Below are 8,729 nucleotides of genomic sequence, written 5' to 3'. Positions count from 1 at the left end.
AAACCAACCACTATACCAACCAACCACGCAAACTACCGCGCATACCATCTAAATAGGTCTGAATTCTGAAATAACGCAATGTATTATTGTCATGTGTGACCCAATATGAATACAGAGAGTGATTATTGCTAAAGGTATTTTGGCGGTAAGAAAATACCGCAAAGCCCCAAATATCCACAAAATACCCAACATATTTATGGTGCGTTGCAGGCCGAGAAAGTGATCATAGAGTACCTACTGGGCGTGGCAAGCGTGTCTCACACTGCCATTTGCACATTAAAGGGAACCCATTTTATAATAGCAGTGTGCCACTAAAAACTAATTTCAGAATGTCACAAAGGGAACCACATTTTCAGACCTAGTGCAATATTTAGAGGCAAAGTTGTTTGCACATGGGACGTGGTCGTCGAACAGCACCTTAGAATGGTGTGACCGCATTCAGGGTGAGGTGCAGAAAGAAAAACTAGACAATATTTTTGCACAAGGCAGCATAATTCAGGTCTGCCTTACAAGATTATTGAATGCAGCCGATAAAAGTGCAGAGAAAGACTGTTTAATACGGCTATGCGGCAAAATATGGTTTATTTTGAATAAGTCCCAGCGAATGCAGGAAAATGATACCCAGCTAATTAACAGGTTAAAGACTGAATTAGATGGGGCAAGTAAAAATCAGGAAATGTTAAGAGCAGAATTGGATGTATGCCAAAAAGACATGCAATTAATATGCAGAGACTTTGATGCTCAGTTATCCAAAAGCAAGAAACAATTTGAGGATAGTGAGCAAGAATTGGTACACTTAAAAGCCTTAGTGGACCACATTAGACAAGATAAAGATGAGGTTGTTTCAGAAATGCAGATTTTACAAAAAGAACATTGTGAAAAAGAATGTGATCCAGAGTGCAGAACAAGAAATGATTAAAATGACTCAAGAAAGAGACAAGAGAAATAAAGAGTTCAATGAATGCCAAATGCAAATGTGCGACATGCAGGAGGTGATTAATAAGATGAGTGATGAAAACAACTATTTGCAAAATGAAGCAAACAGACTCCTTAAAAAGTGTAAGGACTTAGAACAGCAAATGTGCATTCCCAGGTCCCAGGAGAGGCGGCAGGGTACCACATTCAATGGAGTGGAGGTGAATTCTAGTTCTGCCCAAAGAGCTAGTGTTCCAGTGACTGGGCCGGTGACTGAACTTGGTTGCAGCGCCCTTGGGGGATTTGATACTCCCATTGGGGGCAGCCACCAATCTCATACACCTGAAAACAGGATTGAATCACAAAGTAGTGCAATTCCATGCATTGCAACAAGTAGCCCCATAAAAATAACGAAATCCATTAAAGCCCTGATCAAACCATTTAAAAAGGGAGGTGAATGCTGCATTGAGGATCACTTAGAAGCGGTGCATGACATTTTTAAAGCACTCCAGATACCTAAGGAACAGTACAGACAATATTTTCATTTAACTTTAGATGCCCCGATGGCCAGCATCATAAGGGGATTAAATGAACAGCAGAATATGACCTGGGTGGAGTTTGAAAAAGAAATTAGGCATCATTTTTCTCCTTTTCAGTCATTGCAGGAGGCAAAGAAAGTCGCTTACACAATCACTGCTGGACCTAATACATCCCCTCGCCAATTTTTACAAGACTTAAAAAGAGCATTTTCTCGCTTTGATGTATCTTTTGACCCAAATTCCAATGAGTTTAAAAATGCATACTTCTATGGGCTACAGAAAGACATCATATCCCAATTGGTCCGTGAATTTGACCGCGACAAGTCCCTTGAATGGATTGTACATCAAAGCACAAAACTATATGAGGTACTCTATTGTCAGGGTAGAGAAAGTGATAAAATGAAAGATACTAGACCTAAATCTAAAGAACCCTCAGCCACAGTAATGGAAATCAGGTCAGCCAAAATGTCCCTTGAGTCTGCTCAAAGCCAAGGTAAAAATAATGTGACACCTGAACAAAGGGGTAATCAACAAAGATCGCCATTTCCTGTACCAATGTTCCAATCACATGATCCTAGTAATAGGGAGAGCTACATCAGCCCTAGGTATTTAGGGGACAGACCCCGGGTAGGATATCGGCCTGATATGGCAGGTATGAACAATAACCAGAGACAAAATCAAGATCAAAGAAATGATGGTCCCTACCAGTCATTGGGGACACAGAGCAGATTTGATCCCAACACCATGATATATGGTAATCAGGATAGACCCCGATATGTGGATCGATTTACTGATAATGGAAATCAACATAGGGGCCAGTACCCACAATCTGAGAGACAGGACATGAGGCAAAACATGAACTACAATCCACGTCAGTACAATGATTCCCCACCAGGGGACTATAATCAAAGGATGGGTGCACCCCGCTCCCCTCCACAAATGAATCAAGAGTTCAGAAACCATCCCAACTGACATCAATCACCTGAGAGGTATCAGAATAGATCCAATCAGGGGGAAAACAACCAATATCGACCTAGGCCACAGAAAGAGGATTCTAGAGAGATGGAAAGGTTCCAGTGCCTTGAGGCCCAAGTGAAAATGTTAGCTGAGCAAATAGGAAAGCTCTATACAGCGCAAAAACAACCTTCCAAAGAGGGGGCTGATGGCCATAGCAATGACCGGGGGGCTTCCGAAAAGTGACTAAGTACTCATGATAACTGCAGTGCCAAAATGACAGGTTGCTCTGATATAATTTTGCATAACGACTCTGAGATGCCTAATGAATAAAAAATGAAAGTGCCAGTAAATGAACATGTGACAGAAAGTGCAAATACTTCTAAAAAAGAGGTACGGTTTAACCTAGAGCTAAATAAAACAGTAAAGATTTGCACAAATGAAAAAGAAACATTAGGAATTCCAAAAGAACAAAGGGACAGATTTAAGAAAAATGACTCATGCATGGGGAATACCAGTGAACAGGGAGTAAGTGGGGATGCTATAGCTCCTTCCCTGGGCAAGCAAAACAATGACCAAACACAGGCAGAAAAAGGAAATACTCAAAAGGAGGGTACAAGTCAATCACCCGAAGAATTCTTTGAGCCACATATTTTTGAAGAGGCTGAAAGGGCTGGTATCACACTAAATGATCACAAATGCACAGAATTAAAAAATGACAAATTGCTGAATGATGTTGTTACACATGTTCAGTTGGAAGGTTGTAACGTGGTCTCTGATGTTACCCAGATGGATGGGCGAACCGTGGCCACACTCCAAAAAACCTCTGATCATGGAGAAATGAATAAAGTCTCTCGCGCAGAAATGGGTAAAAAGGAGGGAAAAATGTCTTTCCATTTACCAATGTGCTTAGCCAAAAGTGAAAAAGGCCTGAGAAAGGTGAGCCCTGAAATCCGTAAGAATTCATACTTCTTATGTGTATTAGAGGAAGTTGAGGACAGATATTATGCACCCATCACTGTAGAAGAAAAATGCCACACCTTTGCTATGATTGACACTGGCGCACAGGCCACAATTATGTCCAAGGAGTTGGTAAAGAGTATCAATGAGGGGAGACCCCCACAGAGTCAGATCACAGTGAAGGAAAATCAAGGTCCAGTGCATAACTTTAATGGGGAGGAGGTGCCCATCATAGGTGTAACTGAGGTTGACATAAAAATAGGAAAGCACAGAATGAAACAAGAGGTATTGATCACATCTATTTGTGAAATTCCATTTCTGATGGGGACAGATTGCCTGAAAAGATTGTCTCCTCTCATAGATGGGGTGAATGGAGTGCTGTGGTCCTTAACCAAAAAACCATTGAGGCCTAAGAAACTAAAATCACAAAACAGCAACATAAATGAATGTCACACCGTTGCCAAAACAAATGATGCTGTGGAGGTATATCTCCAGAATAGTTGCATACCTAGTGTCACTGTTATATTAATGTGCCAAGACAAAATGCAGAGCGACAATGAAAAACTACCTGTACAAATATACTTGGACCCAAGGAAAAATTGGCAGACTGCCATAGATGAGCACACATTACGTTTTTATTTAAAAGAGAAAACATGCAAACAGAATATTGCTCCTAAAACAGATTCAGAAAAACACATTACCACTCTGGCAGAAATACACATGGAAGATGAGCAACCATGGGTTCATGTTGGTATAAATGACTATTTTAAAACAATAAAAGCCACTTTAGCGCTTGGACATGAAAGGAGTTTCATTAATGAGAAATTGTTGCAAAAAATAATGGAGAGGGAAGAAATCCTGAAATTTAGGATTAAAAACCAATATGTTTCTGGGTTGGACAGTCCAGACTTTGAAAACCGAATTGCAGGCAGATGCATGCTTAAAATTAGCATTGGGCAGAAAACAATTTACCATAATGTATGGCTAGTGAGTGGAGCACAAAATGAATTTTACATGGGCAATGACATCATGCACAGAATGTGTATGGTGTTAGATTTCCTTAATCAAAAAATATGGTCACGCCTAGGTGGTCCGCCACCTGAATTTGAAGACAAAAGAAGGGCTTATCATTGTGCACAACTGGTTCCTTATGCAATCGAATTACAAATGAGGAAAGATACTATTATTCCTGCATTTACAAAACAGTTTGCAATAACACTGAAATGCAAAAATGGACAGCAGATGAAAGACTCTGATGCATTTGTATGCCTGAATGAATCCATAAAACAGCATGGCCTGGATTATGAATACATTCCATTGGTAGATATTGGTGAAGGATCTGTAAAAATTATGGTAAATAATAAAGGTTGTCAGGATATTCATTTAGAGGAAAACTCCCCATTAGGAATGGCCATACAAAAATCACATTATACGGCAGATTTAAATAACATGGTGATTGGAAATATCCCTGAAAAGAATGTAGATGCCAAGGGTGAGTTGCCAGAACACCTGGACTCTCAGCCCAAAGGAATATTTAAAATTCATTCTGTGTATCCTTATGATTCAAATGAGACAGTGTGCTGCCATCAAGAGGATTGCATAATATTTAATTTAAATGAAAATGAAACAGAAAATCAGCCCATTGAAGTGGAAGCTGATATGCCAAAATATTTAAAAGTGGCAGTTTTACAAAAAGACACAGCCACACAGTTAGAGGAAAGCACAGAGATTCCCTTACCAGAAGATTTTCCAAAATGGTAGAAGAGCAGATCTCCTTAGCAGATGTGTGTGTGTGTGACAGCAATGAGGATAGGAACAATCTGAGGGAGATATTTATGGAGTTTAAGGATGTATTTGCAAAAGATGCTTATGATTGTGGTTTAACTGATTTACATGTGGCCACACTACCAGAAGGGTGTAGCAGAAGTCCAGTGTTTGTACGCCAGTATAGACTACCGCTGGCATGTTTAGAATCATTGGCAGAGAATATTAAAAATTTGGAATCGCGGGGAATCATCAGGCCCATTAATAGCACATCCAATACACCTATTTTAGGTGTGTTAAAGCCAAATGGTCAATTGCGGCTATGTGCAGACTTGAGAGAGTTAAATAAAAGAGTACCAGTGTCCAGATGGCCATTGCCATTCATTGATCAGGGCTTAGCTCAGGTACATGGTTCAAAAGTGTTTACCACATTAGATCTCACCTCTGGATATTGGTGCGTGCCATTGGCAAAAGAGATACAGAATTTATTTTCCTTTACATTTGACAGGACTCAATACGCCTGGCTTAGAACGCCGTTCGGGTACATCAATAGTGGGAGTGAATTTGGCATATTTTTGAGAAAGGCAATGCCAGATGCAGCGGAAAGAGGAACCATAGTTTATGTGGATGATGTCCTGATAAAAAATGAAAGCCTGAAAAGCCATTTTGATGAAATAAGACATGTGCTTGGCCAATTGCAGAAAGCAGGCGCCAAAGTATCTTTGCAAAAAGCACAATGGTGCAAGAAAAAAGTGAACTTTCTAGGGCATGAAGTGACTGAACATGGGCTAAATCCACAAAAGAAGAAAATAGAGGCCATGCAAAGATTAAAAGATCCTAAAAATGTGAAAGGAGTAAAAAGTTTATTAGGGATGACAGGCTATAACAGAAAGTTCATTGAAAATTATGCAGAAATCACTCAACCATTGACTAAACTGCTTAAACTGAATACTCCCTGGAAATGGGAAAAAGAGCAGTCTGATGCAGTGGCTAAATTAAAGGAATGTCTTGTAAAGGCACCATGTTTAGCATATCCCATAAAGGACAGGGATTTCTTTATAGAAATAGTTTTCTCTGAACATTGTATGTCAGCAGTGTTATCACAAAAACACAATTTGAATCACAAAACCATTGCCTATGCAAGTAAGGCATTTTCCCAAGTTGAAATGAAATTTAATGAATGTGAAAAGGCCCTATAAACCTGTGTGTGTGCGCTACAACATTTCCGCCCCATTGTTCAGGGAGAAAAGGTGATTATTGAAACAAATCATCAACCTTTGCAATTTTTAGAGAGTAAAAGAATTAGATCAGGTAATCTAGCGCAGTCCAGAATCACTTCATGGACGCTGGCATTACAAGGTTTTCCTGTAGAAGTGAGATATGGACAAAATAAAAATAACCCAATTGCTCAAGGGTTAGCTGACTTACATGACTGCGCAGCTGAACAAATACCAAATGAAATGGAAGTGGAAACTAGTTTGCAGGAATTTGAACAATCACCACACAAAGCTTTTGATGAAACAACATGCAAGGATTTGCCAACTGTATATGTGGATGGTTGTGCTTTTCACATTGAAAATGACAGTAATAAACAATTAGTGGCAGGAATAGGAAATGTCTGGTTGAAATGTGAAGGCGTCCCCAGTATAGGGATGAGGATTGGAGATAGGAGCAGTCAGGTGGCGGAATTGGCAGCCATTTATAAAGCAATTGCTACTGCAGTTGATAAAAAGTTCAGTGAAATTGTCCTGGTGACTGATTCTGACTATGCACGGAATAGCTTTGTGGAGTATTTGCCTGGTTGGAAAGTAAGAGGCATGGTTACATACAACAAAAAGCCACTTAAACATGGAAAAATTATACATGCCATAGACAAATTGGTGTCAGAGAATAATTTAACAATATACTGGAGAAAAATTCGTGGGCATTTAAAAACACCAGGAAAGGATAAGGAGGGAAATGATAAGGCAGACCACCTGGCTAAGATTGGGGCTGTGATGGGAGAATTGCTACCTATTGATTATTTAATGGGTGAAATACAAATTGAGGCAGTAACACGTTATAAAGCACCAAAGGAGGTAGATCAACCAGTGGTACAGTGGAGTCATGACACGGCAGACCAAGATTTGATTAAGGCACAAAAGAATGATCGAATTTTGGGAATCTATTATAATCATTTGATAGATCCTGAACAAAATCCTTTAACAGAAAATGATTGTATGGGAAAAGAAGAGTTGAGGGGGCTATTAAAGAACAAAACACGAATTAGATTACAGGATGGACTCATGATTAGAGAGTCCATAACAGGACAAATACAGTGGGTGGTACCCCTTTCATTCAGAGGGCTAATGCTACACCATGCACATGATGCCATAACTGCAGGCCATAGAGGTTCAAAAAAACATTGGAAATACTAAAAGATTATGCTTACTGGCCACATATGTCCCAAGATGTGGAATTATATACTAGAGGATGTCTAGTATGCGCCCAATTTAAACCTGCTTCACCAATGCATAGAGCCCCATTAATGAAAAGAGGCCTGACTCTTCCATGGTCAGATTTGCAAATAGACTATGTAGGGCCTTTAAAAAGGTTGAGCAGAGGAAACCGTTATATTTTAAGTGTGGTATGTTTGATGTAAAAGTGGATTGAATGCATTCCTGCACCAAATTGTAGTGCGCAAACAGCAGCCACATTGCTGGTGAACCATGTGTTCTCAACGTTTGGGCTGCCACAAAGAATTGAGTCAGACAGAGGAAGTCATTTCACAAGTACTCTAATGAGTAAGGTATGGCAAATACTGGGTGTGAAAAGAAAACTACATATTGCATATGGGGCGGCTTCTTCAGGTGGAGTTGAACGGTGCAATAGGTCTGTTGTGGACATTTTAAAGAAATTTGTGGCAGAAGCAGGTTCCAGCTGGGATTTACGATTACCTTTGGTTTTAATGGCAATCAGATCAACTCCTGCCAAAGCAACAGGTGTTAGCCCCCATGAGGTCTTGACAGGTAGGAAAATGGTGTTACCACAACACCTGCTATACAGAACACATGAGCAAACACTTGTGAGTGCATCCACAGTTCATGAATATATTGATGAACTGAGGAGGCATTTGCAACATGCATTTGCTTTTGTACAGAGAAATCTGGAAAGAGCTGCTGACAGTGCAAAGTCTTACTATGATAAAAGAACATCAGTGAGAGAATACAGTGTTGGGGATCAGGTGTACAAGTTTCATTTTGGAAAAAGTAAACAGAAAAATTCTAAATTTCTAGCAGCCTGGCAGGGGCCATTTCGAATTATAGATAAGGTCTCTCCTGTGGTTTATAAAATTTTGAAAAATGAAGGTGAAACGGCGACAGAGCAGTTTGTTCATGTAAATCAGATCAAGCCATGCCATCCCAGACACGAGATCAGGCGGCTTGAGCATGTAGAAACAGAAAGCCCTGGGGCTACTACCCACTGATGCACACAATACAACAGAAAGTCCATTGAACACAAAAAGATAAAATAATTGGGTACAGTCAGGAGACAGTGACAGAGAAGTTAAAAAGTTGATTATTATAATGGCACATAAACACTGTAATATATGTAAAT

This window comes from Ambystoma mexicanum, chromosome 7p (assembly GCF_040938575.1).
Source record: "Ambystoma mexicanum isolate Mex_15411 chromosome 7p, UKY_AmexF1_1, whole genome shotgun sequence".
Classification (NCBI taxonomy): Eukaryota; Metazoa; Chordata; class Amphibia; order Caudata; family Ambystomatidae; genus Ambystoma; species Ambystoma mexicanum.
The sequence above is the reverse complement of the archived record's forward strand: the minus strand, read 5'-3'. Positions refer to the sequence as shown.